The 21151-nt window shown below is 45.1% G+C and overlaps 1 long non-coding RNA gene across 1 annotated transcript in view; it reads right to left on the bottom strand.

The window, feature by feature from the left end:
* The window catches only part of LOC140202254 (uncharacterized), a 57739-nt gene extending 43229 nt beyond the window's left edge, over nt 1–14510 (bottom strand). Inside the window, exons 1-2 of the long non-coding RNA XR_011887051.1 lie at nt 14435–14510; nt 10031–10195 (exon numbers count right to left, since the gene is read on the bottom strand). This is a non-coding gene — a long non-coding RNA (uncharacterized lncRNA). The remainder of the gene's footprint in view (nt 1–10030; nt 10196–14434) is intronic.
* Between the last annotated feature and the right edge of the window lie 6641 nt (nt 14511–21151).

Here is a 21151-nt window from a genome sequence, read left to right as displayed (position 1 = left end):
TAGAGGTCAGCTTAGGGCTTAGGGACAGGGATGTGGGGGTGTTAGAGATCAGCTGAGGGTTTGGGGTGAGGGATGTGGGGGAGTTAGAGGTCAGCTTAGGGCTTAGGGACAGGGATGTGGGGGTGTTAGAGATCAGCTGAGGGTTTGGGGTCAGGGATGTGAGGAGTTAGAGGTCAGTTTAAGGTTTGGGGTCAGGGATGTGGGGGAGTTAGAGGTCAGTTTATGGTTCGGGGTCAGGGATGTGGGGGAGTTAGAGGTCAGTTTAAGGTTTGGGGTCAGGGATGTGAGGGAGTTAGAGATCAGGGGTAATCGTTGAAGGGGCTGGTCTGGTGCTCGAACCCAGGCTGAAGAGCTGTGCGGTGGAACATCAGCCACCCTGGAGGTCGAGTCAGCAGGCGCCAAGGAGATCAGCGATCTCCAGGTCAGAGACAGGTCTTAGGTTGGAAATCCAGACATGGCAGCAAGTCCCAGGTAAGGACCTCAGTTGTGAGGGCTGGTGAACCCTCCCACCTGCTACCACTCCCCACCACCCCATGTCACCAGAGTCAGAGGTCCATGCAATTCCAGAATTTGCAGTTCATGTGAATCTAAAGGTCAAGGGTCAATTATCAGACCCAGCGACATTTGGAGGGCAAAGCCAAAGACTGAAGTCCAGAGCACGGCAAAGCCAGAGGTCGAAGATTGAAGGTAAAGGCCCAAAGAATCATGAGGCGCAAAGGCCTCGTGACACGAGGACCCAGGTCACCAGGGTCTGAGGTCTCTGGAAGTCGAGGTCCAATGGTCTTACCTGTGGTTATCCAATACTGGAGTGAAGTCTGAAGCTGGGGGCCATTTCAGACTGAGGTTGAAGTCTGAGACTCCAGAGACAAGACTGGAGGTGCAGAGGCAGCATGCCCTAGGGTTGGAGGCCTTTCTGTGGGTGGGGTGTGGATGGGGCTTATTTCACTGCTGTTGCTGCCTGTATTGCTATGCTGAACATTGTTGGTATACTATGTTGGCGACATTTACAGGCTGCCCTCAGCACATCCTCGGGTGAGCTGGTTGTTAATACAAACGACACATTTCAATGTTATGCTTCAGTGTAATGTATGGCACCCCTATGGCATCCACGCTAGAACCACCAGACTCAAAACGGTTACTTTCCATAAGCAGTAAGGGTGATCAGCACCTCCAGCCACTAACCGACCCACAACCACCACTACTTATCACTTCCTGTCAGTCACTTTATGTACAGACATTCCTGTGCCCCACTTCACTTTATGGACATACAATCTATCTACATAGTAGATAAGCTATCTTGTATGTGTATATTTATTGTGTTTTGAAAATTATTATTGTGTTCTTTATCTCACTGTGTTTATTTTTGTGCTGCATCGTATCCAGAGTAACAATTACTTTGTTCACTTTTACACTTGTATACTGGAAATAGCATTATAACAATCTTCAATCTTGAATAAATAAATCTGAATCTGCATCTACTGACGTGTCCATGGCAACTACTTCAGCTATTTCAGGATATCTGAAAAATGTTTGTCTATATTTAGGATGGGAGTGGGGAGAGTACAGTCTATTTCAAGTGTCTCCACTGCAACAAAAGGGTGGCTGAGGGCCCAGCCTATATTTTAATAGATTCTACGCTGTTACCAAATTCAGCCCAATATAAGACAGTGTAAAAATACCCACTGGGAAACAAATCAGCAATGTGTAACTGCTTAATAAATCTTGGGTACCCACACAACCATATATATATGAACATAGGAACGAGTGGACAATTTGGCCCATGGGTCTGTTAACCTTATTTTCGGATCAAAGTAAAATTTAGTATCAAAGTATGTGTTACTTGGTTTGGATATGGCCCAAGTGTGGAGTGAGAGACACTGAAGCAGGTCGATAGTTCACAGACTTTAGTGTGAACAGTGTTAAAGGGAAAATAAACAATAAACGCTAGGCCAAACAGGGCCGTTAACTAAAACTCTCAAATGGAAAATGAAGCCTACACGGCGGCTGCAAAGAAAATCTAAACGAATACCGCTAGTCTTCAGAGTCAGTTGACTCGGAAGTCCAATTTCTCAGGGAAAGCGGAAAGCAAACAGACAGGGAAGTGTTGCTGTGCTCTGTCCAAGTCTCGACAAGCACTACGACGACAAGTATGGAGTTAAATACTATCACAATTAAATAATAATCAGCTGACACGTGCAAATTCACAAGTGCATTTGCCGAATCTACTGCGCTGCCGAATCCGTGGTTGTGACAGTATGTATTTGCTACCACATACTATCTTGAGACTGGTGGAATGTAGCAGGCTAGGCAGCATCTCTAGGAAGGGGAACAGTCGACATTTTGGGCCAAGACCCTTCGTCAGGACTAACTGAAAGAAGAGATAGTAAGAGATTTGAAAGTGGGAGGGGGAGGTGGAGATCCGCAATGATAGGAGAAGACAGGAGGGGGAGGGATGGAGCCAAGAGCTGCAAAGTTGATTGGCAAAAGGGATACAGAGTTGGAGAAGGTGGAGGATCATTGGATGGGAGGCCTAGGGAGAAAGAAAGGGGGAGGGGAGCCCAGAGGAAGATGGAGAGCAGGCAAGGAGTGATTGTGAGAGGGACAGAGAGAGAAAAAGGAAAAAAGGGGGGGGGGAATAAAAATAAATAACGGATGGGATACGAGGGGGAGGAGGGGCATTAACAGAAGTTAGGGAAATCAATGTTCATACCATCAGGTTGGAGGCTACCCAGATGGAATATAAGGTGTTGTTCCTCCAACCTGAGTGTGGCCTCATCTTGACAGTAGAGGAGGCCATGGATTGAAATATCAGAATGGGAATGGAACGTGGAATTAAAATGTGTGGCCATTGGGAGTTCTTGCTTTCTCTGGCAGACAGAGTGTAGGTGGGTCAGCTGGGGTGATATACTGTGTCCGGTGCTCCCGGTGCGGCCTTCTGCAGAGACCTGATGCAGACTGGGAGACCGTTTCGCTGAACACCTATGCTCTGTCCGTTTATGTTTATTTCCCCCCACTTTTTTTTTCTTTTTTCTCTCTCCTGTCCCATCATCCTCTCCCTTCTCCAGCCTTGTATCCCTTTTGCCAATCACCTGTCCAGTTCTTAACTTCTTCCCTCCCCCTCCTGTCTTCTCCTATCATTTAGGATCTCTCCCTCCCCCTCCTACTTTCAAATCTCTTACTATCTCTTCTTTCTGTTAGTCCTGACGAAGGGTCTCAGCCCAAAACATCGACTGTACCTCTTCCTATAGATGCTGCCTGGCCTGCTGCATTCACCAGCATTTTGCGTGTGTTGCTTGAATTTCCAGCATCTGCAGATTTTCTCGTGTTTATCTTGAGATTGATGGCTGATTTCTATCTTTAACACTTTGTAAGTACCTTGTCCCCTCAGACAACTTTTACATTTTCACATATTCTTTAATGAACAGAGAGTATGTGTGCGAGGCCAGTCTTCTGTGCTCGGTGTCAGATGTGGAAGATCCTGGAGACTCCCAGCCTCCCGGATGACCACATCTGCACCAGGTGCGTCGAGCTGCAGCTCCTTAGGGACCACGTTAGGGAACGGGAGATGCAGCTCAATGATCTTCATCTGGTCAGGGAGAGTGAGGAGGTGATAGAGAGCAACTATAGGCAGGTAGTCACTCCGGGACCACAGGAGACTAAGAAGTGGGTAACAGTCAGGAGAGGGAAGGGGAAGGGTCAGCTACTAGAGTGTACCCCTGCGGCTGTCCCCCAAACAATAAGTGCTCCTGTTTGAGTACTGTTGGGTGGGGAACAACCTACCTGGGGGAAACAACAGTGGCCCTGTGGCTCAGAAGGGTAGGGAAAGGAAGAAGGCAGCAGTGATAGGGAACTCTATAGGTAGGGGGTCAGACAGGTGATTCTGTGGATGCAGGAAAGAAACAGAGATGGTAGTTTGCCTCCCAGGTGCCAGGGTCTGGGATGTTTCTGATCGCATCTATGATATCCTGCAGTGGGACGGAGAACAGCCAGAGGTCGTGGTACATATTGGTACCAACGACATAGGTAGGAAAAGAGATGAGGTTCTGAAAACAGACTGCAGGGAGTTAGGAAGGAAGTTGAGAAGCAGGACCACAAAGATAGTAATTTCAGGATTACTGCCTGTGCCACGTGACAGTGAGTATAGAAATAGAATGAGGTGGAGGATAAATGCGTGGCTGAGGGATTGGAGCAGAGGGCAGGGATTCAGATTTCTGGATCATTGGGACCTCTTTTGGGACAGGTGTGACCTGTACAAAAAGGACAGGTTGTACTTGAATCCCAGGGGGACCAATATCCTGGCGGGGAGGCTTGCTACAGCTATTGGAGAGATTTTAAACTAGAATTGCTGGGGGGTGGGAACCGAACTGAAGTGACGGAGGAAAGGGAGGTTGGCTCACAAATAATGAAAGCTTGGAGACAGTGTGAAAGGGAGGATAGGCAGGTGATAGAGAAGGGACATGCTCAGACCAATGGTTTGAGATGTGTTTATTTTAATGCAAGGAGTATCATGAATAAAGCGAATGAGCTTAGAGCGTGGATCAGCACTTGGAGCTATGATGTTGTGGCCATTACAGAGACTTGGATGGTGCAGGGGCAGGAATGGCTACTTCAAGTGCCAGGCTTTAGATGTTTCAGAAAGGACAGGGAGGGAGGCAAAAGAGGTGGGGGCGCGGCACTGTTGATCAGAGATAGTGTCACGGTTGCAGAAAAGGAAGAAGTCATGGAGGGATTGTCTACTGAGTCTCTGTGGGTGGAAGTTAGAAATAGGAAGGGGTCAATAACTCTACTGGGTGTTTTTTATAGACCACCCGATAATAACAGGGACATCGAGGAGCAGACAGGAAGACAGATTCTAGAAAGAAATAATAATAACAGGGTTGTAGTGGTGGGAGATTTTAATTTCCCAAATATTGATTGGCATCTCCCAAGAGTGAAGAGTTTAGATGGGGTAGAGTTTGTTAGGTGTGTACAGGAAGGTTTCTTGACACAATATGTAGATAGGCCTGCAAGAGGAGAGGCTGTACTTGATCTGGTATTGGGAAATGAACCTGGTCAGATGTCAGGTCTCTCAGTGGGAGAGCATTTTGGAGATAGTGATCACAATTCTATCTCCTTTACCATAACATTGGAGAGGGATAGGAACAGACAGATTAGGGAAATGTTTAATTGGATTATGGGGAAATATGAGGCTGTCAGGCAGGAACTTGGAAGCATAAATTGGAAACAGATGTTCTCAGGGAAACATATGGAAGAAATGTGGCTAATGTTCAGGGGATATTTGCATGGGGTTCTGAGTAGGTACGTTCCAATGAGACAGGGAAAGGATGGTACAGTACAAGATCTGTGGTGTACAAAGGCTGTTGTAAATGTAGTCAAGAAGAAAGGAAGAGCTTACAAAAGGTTCAAAAAACTAGGTAATGATATAAATCTAGAAGATTATAAGGCTAGCAGGAAGGAGCTTAAGAATGAAATCAGGAGAGCCAGAAGGGGCCATGAGAAGTCCTTGGTGGACAGGATTAAGGAAAACCCCAAGGCATTCTTCAAGTATGTGAGGAGCAAGAGGATAAGACGTGAGAGAATAGGACTAATCGAGTGTGATAGTGGAAAAGTGTGTATGGAACCGGAGGAGATAGCAGACGTACTTACTGAATACTTTGCTTCAGTATTCACTACAGAAAAGGATCTTGGCGATTGTTGGGATGACTTACAGTGGACTGAAAAGCTTGAGAATATAGATATTAAGAAAGAGGATGTGCTGGAGATTTTGGAAAGCATCAAGCTGGATAAGTCACCGGGACTGGACGGGATGTACTACAGGCTACTGTGGGAAGCAAGGGAGGAGACTGCTGAGTCTCTGGCAATGATCTTTGCGTCATTGATGAGGACGGGATAGGTTTCTGAGGATTGGAGGGTTGCAGCTGTTGTTCCCTAATTCAAGAAATGGAGTAGAGATAGCCCAGGAAATTATAAGCCAGTGAGCCTTACTTCAGTGGTTGGTAAGTTGATGGAGAAGATCCTGAGAGGCAGGATTTATGAACATTTGGAGAGGTATAATATGATTAGGAACAGTCAGCATGGCTTTGTCAAAGGTAGGTCGTGCCTTACGAGCCTGATTAAATTTTTTGAGGATGTGACTAAGCACATTGATGAAGGTAGAGCTGTAGATGTAGTGTATATGGATTTCAGCAAGGCATTTGATAAGGTACCTCATGCAAGGCTTATTGAGAAAGTAAGGAGGCATGGGATCCAAGGGGACATTGATTGGTGGATCCAGAACTGGCTTGCCCACAGAAGGCAAAGAGTGGTTATAGACGGGTCATATTCTGCATGGAGGCTGGTGACCAGTGGTGTGCCTCAGGGATCTGTTCTGGGACCCCTACTCTTTTTGATTTGTATAAATGACCTGGATGAGGAATTGGAGGGATGGGTTAGTAAATTTGCTGATGACACAAAGGTTGGGGGTGTTGTGGATAGTGTGGAGAGCTGTCAGAGGTTACAACGGGACAATGATAGGATGCAAAACTGGGCTGAGAAGTGGCAGATGGAGTTCAACCCAGATAAGTGTGAGGTGGTTCATTTTGGTAGGTCAAATATGATGGCAGAATATAGTATTAATGGTAAGACTCTTGGCAGTGTGGAGGATCAGAGGGATCTTGGGGTCCAAGTCCACAGGACACTCAAAGCTGCTATGCAGGTTGATTCTGTGGTTAAGAAGGCATACGGTACATTGGCCTTCATCAATCATGGGATTGAGTTTAAGAGCTGAGAGGTAATGTTGCAGCTATATAGGACCCTGGTCAGACCCCACTTGGAGTACTGTGCTCAATTCTGGTCGCCTCACTACAGGAAGGATGTGGAAACCATAGAAAGGGTGCAGAGGAGATTTACAGGGTTGCCTTGGATTGGGGAGCATGCCTTATGAGAATAGGTTGAGTGAACTCAGCCTTTTCTCCTTGGAGTGACAGAGGATAGAGGTGACTTGATAGAGGTGTATAAGATAATGAGAGGCATTGATTGCTTGGATAGTCAGAGGCTTTTCCCCAGGGCTGAAATAGCTAGCACGAGAGGGCATAGTCTTAAAGTGCTTGGAAGGAGGTACAGAGGAGATGTCAGGAGTAAGTTTTTTTACACAGAGTGGTGAGTGCGTGGAATAGGCTGCCGGCGATGGTGGTGGAGGTGGAAATGATAGGATCTTTTAAGAGACTCCTGGATGGCTACATAGGGATTAGGAAAATAGAGGGTTATGGGTAAAGCCTAGGTAGTTCTAAGGTAGGGACTTGTTCAGCACAGCTTTGTGGGCTGAAGGGCCTGTATTGTGCTGTAGGTTTTCTATTTTTCTATGTTTCTATGAACAAATGCATTAATGCACAGATATACTGTACACTCAGTGACACTTCATTAGTCAGTTTCTGTACTTAATAAAGTGGCCACTGAGCGTATGTTTGTGATCTTCAGCTGCTGTAGCCCATCCACTTCAAGGTTTAATGTGTTGTGCATTCAGAGATGCTCTTCTGCACACTTCTGTTCTAACATCTGATTATTTGAGTTACTGTCGCCTTCCTGTCCGCTTGAACCAGTCTGGCCATTCTCCTCTGACCTCTCTTAATAATAAGGTGTTTTCCACCCACAGAGCTGCTGCTCACTGAATTTTTTTTTGTCTTTTGCACCATTCTCTGTAAACTCTAGAGACTGTTGTGTGTGAAAATCTCAGAAGATCAGCAGATTCTGAGATACTCAAACCACCCGGTCTGGCACCAACAATCATTCCATGGTCAAAGCCACTTAGATCACATTTCTTCCCCATTCTGATGTTTGGTCTGAACAACAACTGAACCTCTTGACCATGTCGGCATGCTTTTACGCATTGAGTCGATGCCATATGATTGGCTGATTAGATATTTGCACTAACGAGCAGGTGTACAGGTGTATCTAATAAAGTGGACACTGAATGTATGTACATAATATTAAAATATGCATACAATATATAGAGTCAATCTGCAGTCTGCCTTCAGTTGTGTGCATTATATGTATATACACACAGGCATGCTTTAAAAGACTTGCATGTACCTTATTGGAATGCATTATGCATAGCCTAATAATATTTATTGTGGCCTTATATATCAACCAATCAAACCTTGTGTTTGGATTGTTTTCTTTGCATGTTGTAAATAGGAAGATCTTTATTACCATCATTATGATGTTTGTACCCTCTGGGACTTCTAATGCGGTCTCAAAACAGCTCTCATCTCCTCAGCTGCATGTGCAGAGGAAAAGCATCAATATGTTCCCGAATGTTTTACAGACCTCACTCACCTGAGAGGCAAGATGTTTGCATGGTGGCAGGAAAACGGCTCTTCAACAAGCCGTTTAAGCAGCTCTTCAACACACCATTTAGAACTGGAGACGCCTACATTTTTAATGCTACAACCATTAAGCAAGGGGTCTGTGGACCCAGGTTGGGAACCCCAGATTGAGAAGGAACAGGAAGAGATGCAAGTCTTCACAAGGAGCAAAACATTTGTTCTTCCTTCAGCTACAGCATTCAGAAGTGCTGATCCTTCAGGAGGAGCTGTTAAGACTGTAAAGCACGTCATGTAGCATCTCAAGATATCGCCCTAAATCCAAACTAGGAGTTAGCTCTAGCTCGGTTAGTGAAACTCTTGACTGTACACAAGGAGTGCTGTCAATTCATTTTTTTATGCCATACTTTTGCAATGGAAGAGAAATAGCAGCAAATTTGCAGAGAGACGGGTTTGTTGGAGGGGGGAGACAGACTTTTGATCGATGGTAGGATCGCTGTGCTGCCGGAGAGAGAAGGGCCTGCCACTGTGCCTGGAGAACATTACGCAGGTTTTCTTCATTTTGGCTATGGGCTCGGACTATAGTCCTTTACTCAGTCTTATAGTTATTTTATATTCAGTGTTTTTCACCCGAACTTTCTCATTAATTGAGTATAGGGAGGAGGTGGGATTTGGGGGTTGATGTGTTTGTTCGTTTTTTTACGGGGAGAGGGGGATTTGGGGATTGATTATCATGTAGCCATTCTTTTCTTTCCTGGTTTTGTGGCTATCTGGAGAAGAAGAACTTCAGAGTTGTAGACCTTGATAATAAATGAACTCTTGAGCAAGCTTTCATAAACACCAATTTAGCAATGGTCCAGATGATGTTCTTTGTCATGTTGATAGCGGGGTGAATATTTCCATAGTCACCAGATATGATTCTCCTTTTCTTAATACTAGTACCATGGAATTGATTGTGAGATCAGCTGGGAGATGAAGAACGAGATTTTATCTGAAAGTTAGTGTGTGCAACAAGACTGCTCTCCCTTAGAGCAGTGCCGAAATATCTGAAACACAAGAGATTTTGCAGGTGCTGGAAATCCAGAGTAACACACACACGAAGTGCTGGAGGAACTCAGCAGGTCAGGCAGCACCTATGGAAATGAATGAACCATTGACGTTTTGGGCTGAGACCCTTCATCAGGACTGAAAAGGAAGGGGGAAGAATTAAAAGCTGGGGGGAGGGGAAGGAGGATAGCCAGAGGGTGATAGGTGAAGCTAGGTGTGTGGGAAAGATAAAGGCCTGGACAGGAAGCAATCTGATAGGAGAGGAGAGTAAAATATCAGTATTTCCACCGGCAAATGATATCCCCTTAGTGACTGGCATAATGCTATTCCGCACCAGTGACGCAAGTTCAGTTCCCGCCACTGTCTGTAAGGTGTTTGCACGTTCTCATCAAGACGATGTGGGTTTCCTCTGGGAACACTGATTTCCTCCCACACTACAAAGGCATATGGGTTAGTCATTAATTGATCACACGGGAGATGCGGACTCCTTGGGCCTGAGGACCCCATTGCCGTGCTGTATCTCTAAGTCAATAAAATGAATAAAAAATATTTCCTGACCTGTTACTGTCCAAGCACCTTTACTGAATTGAATTGCATCAGTTTTGAACAGTGACCCAAAAGAAAGAATAGGCCAGACTTTTATATGTGATGTACTTTAGGTGGGCATGAAATTAGCTTCTCACCTGCAAGTCACACAAGAGCTTTCTTCATGTAATCACATTGAACGGTTCTCCCTGCAGCGTATTAGCTCGCTGTACACTCATTTGGAATGATTTCTCTTGTCTGAGCCGCCTTCCAAACTCCAGTACTCTCAGCCTGTCAGATCCAACTCCTTCACCAAGCAGAGACTTGGAAAGTAGTAAGAGATCCAGAGGGAGAAAAACAAGAACTGATAACAGCCTTTCACTCATCACCAGATTTGGGAAAGATGCAAAAACTCCACACGAGCAAATATTTTTCTAAGCCTTTTAGATGTTGTATTCCAGTTGACTGATTCTACAAAATGAGCCAGAGTTAAAGAAAAAATAGAGGTGTCATAACACCAACAGACCATAAGACGTAGGAGCAGAATTAGGCCATTCAGCCCATCGAGTTTGCACTGCCATTCCATCATGGCTGATCCCGGATCCCACTCAACCCCCATACACCCGCCTTCTCGCCATATCCTTTGATGCCCTGACCGATCAGGAAACAATCAACTTCCACCTTAAATATACTCGCAGACTTGGCCTCCACCGCAGTCTGTACAGAGCATTCCACAGATTCGGTACTTTCTGGCTAAAATAATTCCTCCTTAGCTCCATACTAAAAGGTCACCTCTCAGTTCTGAGTCTGTGCCCTCTAGTTCTGGATACCCCCACCAGAGGAAACATCCTCTTCACACCCACCCTATCTCGTCCTTTCAACATTCTGTCGGTCTCAATGTGATCCCCACGCGTTCTTCTAAATTCCAGTGAGTACAGGCCTAAAGCTGTCAAATGCTCCTCATATGTTAACCCCTTCATTCCCAGAATCATCCTCATGAATCTCCTCTGGACTCTCTCCAAATGACAACACATCATTTCTGAGATATGGAGCCCCAAACTGTTGACAATACTCCAAGTGCAGCCTGACTAGTGTCTTGTAAAGCCTGAACATTATCTCCCTGTTTTTATATTTAATTCCCCTTGAAATAAATCCCAACATTGCACTTGCCTTCTTTATCACAGACTTGAGCTGTAAATTAACCTTCTGGGAGTCTTGCACGAGGACTCCTAAGTCCCTCTGCACCTCTGATGTTTGAACCTTCTCCCCATTTAGATAATAGTTCACACTGCTGTTCCTTTTACCAAAATGCATTATCATACATTTCCCAACACTGTACTCCATCTACCACTTATCTGCCCATTCTTCCAATTTGTCTAAGTCTTGCTGCAATTGCATTGCTTCCTCAGCATTACCTACCCCTCCACCTATCTTCGTATCATCCCCAAACTTGGTCACAAAGCCATCAATTCCATTATCTAACTTATTGACAAACAATGTGAAAAGTAGCAGTTCCAATACTGACCCTTCAGGAGCACCAATGGTCACTGGCAGCCAACCAGAAAAGACCCCCTTTTATTCCCACTGGCTGCCTCCTGCCTGTCAGCCATTCCACTATCCATGCCAATATCTTTCCTGTAACTCCATAGGATTTAATCCTGTTGAGCAGCCTCATATGTGGCACTTTATCAAATGCCTTCTGAAAATCCAAGTAAATGACATCCACTGCCTCTCCTTTGTCCACCCTGCTTGTTACTTCCTTGAAGAACTTTAACAGATTTGTCAGGCAAGATTTCTCTTTACAGAAACAATGCTGACTTTGACTTACTTTATCATTAGCCTCCAAGTACCCCAAAACCTCCTCCTTAATAATAAACTCCAACATTTTCTCAACCATGGAGGTTCAGTTAACAGGCCTATAATTTCCTTTCTTTTGCCTTTTTCCCTTCTTAAAGAGTGGAGTGACATTTGCAAACTTCCAGTCCTCTGGGACCGTGGCAGAATCAAGTGATTCTTGAAAGATCATGACCAATGAATCTGTTATCTCTTCAGCAACTTCTCTCAGGACTCTGGCTTGTAGTCCATCTGGTCCAGGTGACTTACTCACATTAAGACTTTTGAATCTGCCTAGGACTTTTTTCCTTTGTAATAGCAATGGAACTCACTCCTGCTCTCTGACACTCACGAACCTCTGGCACACTGCTAGTGTCTTCCACAGTGAAGGCAAATGCAAAGTACCCATTATATTCTTCTGCCATTTCTTTGTCCCCCATTACTACCTCACCAGCATCATTTTACAGTGGTCCAATATCAATTCTCACCTCCCTTCTACTCTTTATATAACTGAAAAAACTTTGAGTATCCTGCTTTATATTATTGGCTAGTTTTCCCTCATATTTCATCTTTTCCCTTCTTATAGCTTTTTCAGTTGCCTTTTGTTGGATTTTAAAAGCCTCCTAATCATCCAATGTCCCACTCACTTTTGCTACTTTATATGCCCTTTCCTTGGCTTTTACGCAGTCCTTAACTTCCACTGTCAGCCACATTTGTCTACCCCCACCATTTGAGAATTTCTTCTTCTGTGGGACATATCTATCATGTGCCTTGTGAACTATTCTCTGAAACTTCAGCCACCTCTGCTCCGCTGTCATCCCCGACAGTGTCCTCCTCCAATCCACCTGGGCAGGCTCCTCTCTCATGCCTCTGTAATTCCCTTTATTCCATTATGATACTGATACATGTGACTTTGGCTTCTCCCCCTCAAATTGCAGTATGAATTCCATCATGTTATGATCACTGCCTCCTAAGGGTTCCTTTATGTTAAGCTCCCTAATAAGATCTGGGTTATGATACAACACCCTATCTAAGACAGCCTTTCCCTGAGTAGGCACAAGCACAAGCTGCTCTAAAACGCCATCTTGTAGGCATTCAACAAATTCCCTCTCTTGCAATTCGATACCAACCTGATTTTTCCAATCCCTTTGATTATTAAGCCCCCCATTAAAATTGTGTCATTACCCTTAATACATGCTTTTTCCAGCTCCCCTTGCAATCTCAACCCCACATCTTGGCTTCTAATTGGAGGCCTATATATGATTCTCATAATGGTTTTTTAACTGTGCAGTTTCTTAACTCCAGCCACAAAGATTCAATATTTTCCAACCCTATGTCACTGCTTTCTAAAGTTGTAATTGCTTCTCTTACCAACAGAGGCACATCACTGCCAATGCCTTCCTGCCTATCTTTTTGGTAAAAAGTATATTCTTTGCTGTGAATGTGTTAAGACCTGACCTTGCTTGTGGTGATTGCCAGTGTGGAGAGACAGAGGGATCCTGGTGTCCATGTCCTCAGATCCTTCGAAGTTGCTGTGCAAGTTGGTAGGGTTATTAAGAGGCATGTGGATGGGGATTGAGTTCAAGAGCCATGAGGTGATGCCGAAGGGCCTGTACTACGCTGCAGTGTTCTATGGTCTACGATCAATGCAGGAGCTGGGCACCTTGTGTTTTTATTTTCATTAGGAAGGGAGTGAAGTGTGAGCAAATGTAAAAATGTCACCCACTGCCTGTCTTCCCGTTGGAATCCACACACAGCATCTCCCAAATTCCGCACCCCCCCCCCCCACCGCTCCACAAGGAAGTTTAACTGTGCTCATTGATCCAGGCATTGGATTCAATGCACACCAGTAAGTAAATTTTAGAGGACTAATCTCACTTCACTGGATTTAGAACAAAGAACAGGAACAGGCCCTTCAGCCCACAACAATGTTGTGCTAAACTAGTAATTAAATACCTAACTGAATTAATTCCTTCTGCCAGTGCAAAGTCTACATCTCTCCAATCTCTGTACATTTGTGTACCTCCCTAAGAGCCTTTTAAATACATTGATCACATCCAATACCACCCCTGGCAGTGCACTGCAGACCCTCATTTGCCCCACGCATCTTTGAATTTACCCCTGTAACCGTAAAGTTCGCCCTTTAGTATTAGGCATTTATGCGCTGGGAAAACAAAACACCAACTGCCTAGTCCACCTGCGCCCCTCGTCATTTTACAAACCTCTGTCAGGACTCCACTGCTCCAGAGAAACAGCCCAAGGTTGTCCAACTTCTCCTTATAGCACGTGCCGTCAAATCCGGGCAGCATCCTGGTAAACCTCTTCTCCACTCTCTCCATAACATTACCTCGTGGCTCTTGAACTCAGCCGCCCAACTAATGAAAGCCAACACACCATGCACTTTCTCCAGATGTAACCGAGCGAGAGTTTTATAAAGCTGCAACATAACTTCCTAGATCCTGAACTCAGTGCTTCGACTGATAAAGGGAAGCATGGCATACATCTTCTTTACCACCCTGCCAACGGGTGCAATTGCTTTCAGGGACCCATGACCTAAGATCATGGTACATCAGCACTGCTGAGGCTCTTGTTAACAATGTACGGTCCCTTAACTTTGGGTCTCCCAAAATAGGACACCTCACACTTGGCTGTATTAAGTTGCATCTGCTATGTCTCCATGCTAGCATTTCAACTGACATTCTCCCTGGGCACACAAACGTATAACTTACTCGAGGCAGATGATTATTTTTTCCACGTTGGTCTGTTTTCTGAGCACTGGTCCTTTCTGCTGGCACTTAATTAATATTCTCCCTTTAGTGCTTGTCAGTATACAAAAGGCCTTCCCTTAGGTAGAAATATGTGATGCAACTCTATGCAGTCAGGGCCAAATTTAAAGAGATAAATCATGTGATACTCTAAGCTGTGATGCTGTGGCAACAGCATTGCTGACGGCTGTGGATGGAAAATGTTAAGTTACTCAACCAGTCCTTCAGGGTTAAGCAGGATATTTCCATTAAAGAACAGTGACGTGTTTTGCAGAAACATTTCAGTTAGAATAATACAAATTGTGCACAGATTTACACAATTCAGATTCGGATTGTCACACGTACATTGTGATAAATACAGCGAAATGTGTTGTTTGTTTCAATAACTGACACTTACAAGAATGCACAAGCAGCAACCCACAATTATCACCAAATATTCCAGTGTCAACATAGCATGGCTGCTGTGTTCAACACAATCCAATACACAGCACACCGTACAACACAATCCAATACACAGCACACCGTACAACACAATCCAATACACAGCACACCATACAACACAATCCAATACACAGCACACCGTACAACACAATCCAATACACAGCACACCGTACAACACAATACAATACACAGCACACCGTACAACACAATCCAATACACAGCACACCGTACAACACAATCCAATACACAGCACACCGTACAACACAATACAATACACAGCACACCGTACAACACAATACAATACACAGCACACCATACAACACAATACAATACACAGCACACCGTACAACACAATACAATACACAGCACACCGTACAACACAATACAATACACAGCACAGAACACAACACACTGTATGACACACAGAGCAACACAATACAATACACAGCACACCGTACAACACAATACAATACACAGCACACTGTACAACACAATACACTACACAGCACACCGTACAACACAATACAATACACAGCGCAGACCACAACACACTGTACGACACACAGAGCAACACAATACAATACACAGCACACAGAACACAACACACTGTACGACGCACAGAGCAACAGAATACAATACACAGCACACAGAACACAACACACAGAGCAACACAATACAATACACAGCACACAGAACACAACACACTGTACAACACACAGAGCAACACAATACAATACACAGCACACTGTACAACACACAGAACAACACAATACAATACACAGCACACAGAACACAACACACTGTAGAACACACAGAACAACACAATACAATACACAGCACACAGAACACAACACACTGTAGAACACACAGAACAACACAATACAATACACAGCACACAGAACACAACACACTACGATACACAGAACAACACAATACAATACACAGCACACAGAACACAACACACTGTAGAACACACAGAACAACACAATACAATACACAGCACACAGAACACAACACACTACGATACACAGAACAACACAATACAATACACAGCACACAGAACACAACACACTATGATACACAGAACAACACAATACAATACACAGCACACAGAACACAACACACTGTAGAACACACAGAACAACACAATACAATACACAGCACACAGAACACAACACACTACGATACACAGAACAACACAATACAATACACAGCACACAGAACACAACACACTATGATACACAGAACAACACAATACAATACACAGCACACAGAACACAACACACTGTAGAACACACAGAACAACACAATACAATACACAGCACACAGAACACAACACACTGTAGAACACACAGAACAACACAATACAATACACAGCACACAGAACACAACACACTACGATACACAGAACAACACAATACAATACACAGCACACAGAACACCACAATACAGCAACAACAACAGCAGAACAAGACAACAAGAGCAAAACAAGCCCCTCTCCCACTCCCTCATCCCCTGACACACACAGGCCTCCAACTCCTGACAGGCTGCCTCAAGGCCTCCAGTGATCATGAAGGAGTGGAATTAATTAGATTGCTCCAAGATAGGGGCAGTATAAAGACCATAAGACATAGGAGCAGAATTAGGCCATTCTCATCATAGCACTGATCCACTTCCCTCTCAACCCCATTCTCCTGCTTTCTCCCCATAACCCTTTGACACCCTTACTAACCAAGAAATGATCAACTTCCACCTTAAATACTACCAACAACTTGTCCTCCACAGCTGCCTGCGGCAATGAATTCCACAGTTTCACCATTCTCTGGCTGAAGAAATTCCTCCTCATCTCCCTTCTGAAAGGACACCCCTCTACTCTGAGTTTGTGCCTTCTGGCCCTAGACTCCCCCACCACAGGCAACATCCTCTCCACATTCACTGTATCAAGGCCTTTCACCATTGGATAGGCTTCAATGAGATCCCCTTCATTTTTCTGAATTCCAGCAAGTGAAGGCCAAGAGCCATCAAACGCCCCTCACATGATAATCCTTTCATTCCTGGAATGACTCTCGTGAACCTCCTCTGAATGCCGGGGTTCAAAGGAGGTCTGTTCCTGAGGATAACTCTGGGAGTGAAAATGCCTGCTCCGCGGTGATCACTTTCTGAATCTGGTAAAGCCAGGAGCAGGTGGCTTTGTAGATCACTGGGGTTTGTAAAGTGGCTGACAGGTTGGCAATTATGCCCAATATTCTGGTTAAATCTGTGGGATGGTAGGGTAATTGGTCACTGTAGATGTGTCATTGAGTGGCAGAACCTGGGGATAGATGTGAGAAGGTGGAAACGATAACAAAAGGGTTAATGTATGATTAGTGCTTATTGGCTGCCATGCTGGGCTTGTTTTTTGTGCTTTCCCCAACGGGTGAACCCACAAACTATAACAAACAAAGGTATTAACGTTTGCAAATATCTAGTGTGACAGAGGGTCTCCCTGCTTTCTTCAGCTGGCATCATTACATCCAGCCTAAAACGAGCTCCAAGAGAGACTGAACAGCTGCAGAAGTTGGGTAAGAACATGGAACTTGGAGGATTTCTTCCCAGCCCGTTGGGAGGATAGTTGTAAGCAGAACTTTGGCCACACTGACGATGCTGTTACAGCGCGGGGTGTGCCAGAGCTCAGAGTTCAATTTCCACAGCTGTTTTTAAGGTGTATCTGTACGTTTTCCCTGTGGAATGCATGTGTTTTCCCTGGTGTCTCTCGTTCCTCCTTCCACAGTCCAAAGGTGCACCGGGTAGGCTAAATGGTCACTGTAAATCGTCCCATGATTAGGTTAGGGTTAATCGGGATTGTGGGGTTGCTGGGGTAGCATAGCTTGAAGGGCCGAAAGGACTTACTCTGCCCTGTATCACCAAATAAATAAGTAAGTACTGAGTACAGGAGTTGGGATCTTACGTTGAAGTTGTATGAGACATTGGTGAAGCCTAATTAGGAGAATTGTGCAGTTCTGGTCACTTACCTACAGGAAAGATGTAAATAAGATTGTAAGAGTGCAGAGAAAATTCACAAGGATGTTGCCGGGATTTGAGGACCTGAGTTATAGGGAAAGGCTGAATATGTTAGGACTTTACTCCCTGGAGCTCAGGAGAATGAGAGGAGATTTGATAGAGGTATATAAAATTATGAGGGGTGTAGACAGGGTAAATACAAGCAGACTTTTTCCACTCAGGTTGGGTGAGACTAGAACCAGAGGTCACAGGTTAAGGGTGAAAGGTGAAATGCTTAAGAGGAACCTGAGGGGGATCTTCTTCACTCAGTGTGGAAGGAGCTGCTGGCAGAAGTGTGGATGCAGGTTCGATTGTGAGGTTTAAGAGAAGATTGTATACGTACCTGGATGGGAGTGGTATGGTCCTGGTGTAGTCCAATGGGACTAGGCGGTTTAAATGATTTGGCATGGACTAACTGAGCCGAAGGGCCTGTTTCTGTGATGTAGCTCTCTCTGGTTCTATGGTGGGATTAGTAAATCAAGCTGCTGAATACTAATCAGAGGTGAACCTCTGTGTTGCCAGCTCTCCTTTACATCACCCCCAGGGCACACACCATCCTACTTAATAATGTATCGTTGATCTCTCCTCCACTTTGGGTCCAACATCTGGAATATCTGATCTACTTATTTATTTCAACACACTCCTTACGACTACCTTACAAAGGCCAATAAACAGCGGACGTGTACAAAAAAAATGTTTAAAACTCTGCTTTGCCTCCCATTTTTCTGTTTCTTATGTTCCTGCATCTCTTATTTCATTGTTTCTTCACCTCAGACCCTTCTCTGTGTTTCTGATCTTCCTGCTCTCAGATTTTGTTGGTCAGGCTCGACCACAGATGTTGTGTCCTAGCTGTCCAGATACACAAGCCAGGGCAGTACGACATGGAGAGCAAGCTGGTGCCTGCTGAGCAATTCCCCCTCTGCACGCATCTGATGAACCCAAAGGAACGGCACAGACCGATACAGTTTGGCACCAGCAGCATCGCAGGAGTTGCCAGTCAGCGTTGAACTCAACGTGGGACTGCCTTAGGGACTCCAGCTCCGGACTTTTCCCTCGGGGTTTACTCCCGAGGACTTCCCCGTGAGCAGGTATAGCTGCGAGGCAGTGGAAATTTGAGATCAGAGTTTTCCTTCTCCTAGATGAGCTGCCAATTACAGCTGACGAGCCTCAACTGCCCGAAGCGACTGGTTTTAAGGTGCCAATAACCCGCCTTCACCCTTTCTCCTGTCAGTAGAAACGGTTTTACCAGGCTTAGTAGCTAAGCCACACGTGAAGGCCAGGAGCTGGACTTGGTCGTCAGAGGCTATTTGAGGCGCACGCCATTGGGAGCATTTAATAGGCAGTGGGAGCTTAGCCCCTACCTACCCCGGCTATAACAACATCAAGGAACCTACAACAGTATGAGGAAGAAGTATTTAACGTCAGAGGGTGCATATTGGACTTGCAGTCCATTCAGTGCAGTAGTTTGCAGAGTTAGCTAACTGAGGGACTTAGGATGTTAGAGGATGTAATAAGGTCAATGCAGGGAAACCACTTTACCTGACAAGGGGTTTGGAAGTAGAAGATTTTTATTTAGAGATGTTTTCAGATTAGGGTTTTATAAAATTCTCGATTATATTTTATTTTATTATGGTATTTATACAGATATATTGGACCTAATTTCAAATCATAAACACACGAGATTCTGCAGATGCTGGAAATCCAGAATGATTACACACAAAATGCAGCATCTACGGAGGGGAATAAGCAGTCGATGTTCCGGGCCGAGACCCTTCTACAGGACTGGAACAGAAGGGGGAGGAGGGAGCAGAACCCAGAGTAAGATAGAAGTGGAGGGGGAGGCGTACAAGCCGACAGTGATAGGTGAGACCAGGTGAGGAGGGATGGGGGGGGAATGAAGTGAGAAGCTGGCGAGTGATTGGTGGAAAAGGTCAAGGGCTGAAGAAGAAGGAATCTGATAGAAGAGGAGAGTGGGAGAAAGGGAAGGAGGAGGGCACCAGAGGGAGGTGAAGGGCCAGTGAGGAAAAGAGAAGGGTTAAGAGAGGAACCAGAAGGGAGAATGGAAAATGAGAGAAAGCGGACGGGGAAGAAATTACTGTACGTTAGAGAAATTAATGTTCATGCTGTCAGGGTGGAGGCTACTCACACAGAATACGTGTTGCTCCGCCAACCTGAGTTTGACCCCATCATGGCAGTAGAGGAGGCCACGGACCAACATACGTAGTTGGAATGGGAACCTGAAGTCAAGCTGAAGTAGATGGCCACTGGGAGATCCCACCTTTTGCAGCAGACAGAGCCAAGGTACTCAGCGAAGCAATCAACCAAACTGCATTGGGTCTTACCAATGTAGGGGAGGCCGCACTGGATAGAGGAGATGAGCTGACAGACTTACAGGTGAAGTGTTTTCTCACCTGGAAGGGCTGCTTTGGACCCCGAGCTGTGGTGAGGAAGGAGGTGCAGGAGCAACCACTGATGTATTTTAAGTGAGGATATATTGGAGCAAAGACATGTGAGTGGGCAAAAACAGCACAACCACCATCTTACTGAATGGTGAAACCAAACCAGTGTTCCAGATCTCTCTGCTTTACCCAAAGTGTGCGACAGCACGAATGAGACTGCTTGAGTGAGAGTGAGAGGATTGGGAAACTCACAAATTGCCTTGTTTACTGAGCAGGAAGGGAACAAAGCTGTCTGGGGAAATCCAGAACGCTGTGTGCCTGGACTGCAGGCTAGATCTGTCTTCTCTGCATCTTCAGTACTTGGCTGAATCCCTCACACGCTTTCTTCAGTCTAGACGGTCTAATAATTGAGAGCCCCTTGGCTCTCAGCACTCAAATTCTTTGGCAGAAGAAGTCCACCCCTTCATTTTCCTAAACAAAACAGACGAGCGGGCACTGTGTTTCTGTTTATGCTGTATTTTCCCAGCGGGTATGAGGGTGGTATGTTGTCTAGCAATTAATGCTTCTGCACCATAGCACCAGAGGTCCTGATTTGATCTGACCTCTAACGATGTCGACGTCGCGTTTTTGCTGTGACCACATCAGTTTGCTCCTGGTGCTCCAGATTTCCCCCAGAGGCACGCTGGTAAACTATGCTAACTTAGCACAGGTTAAGGCACAAAAGAATGGAGGGACGAGTTGCTGGGCATGTCAGAGAGAGTAAGTTGTAAGGGTAAAGGAAAAGAGGAATAGGAGACAGAGT

This window comes from Mobula birostris, chromosome 8 (assembly GCF_030028105.1).
Source record: "Mobula birostris isolate sMobBir1 chromosome 8, sMobBir1.hap1, whole genome shotgun sequence".
In the NCBI taxonomy this organism is placed as follows: domain Eukaryota; kingdom Metazoa; phylum Chordata; class Chondrichthyes; order Myliobatiformes; family Myliobatidae; genus Mobula; species Mobula birostris.
This window is presented reverse-complemented; position numbering and strand designations above follow the sequence as displayed.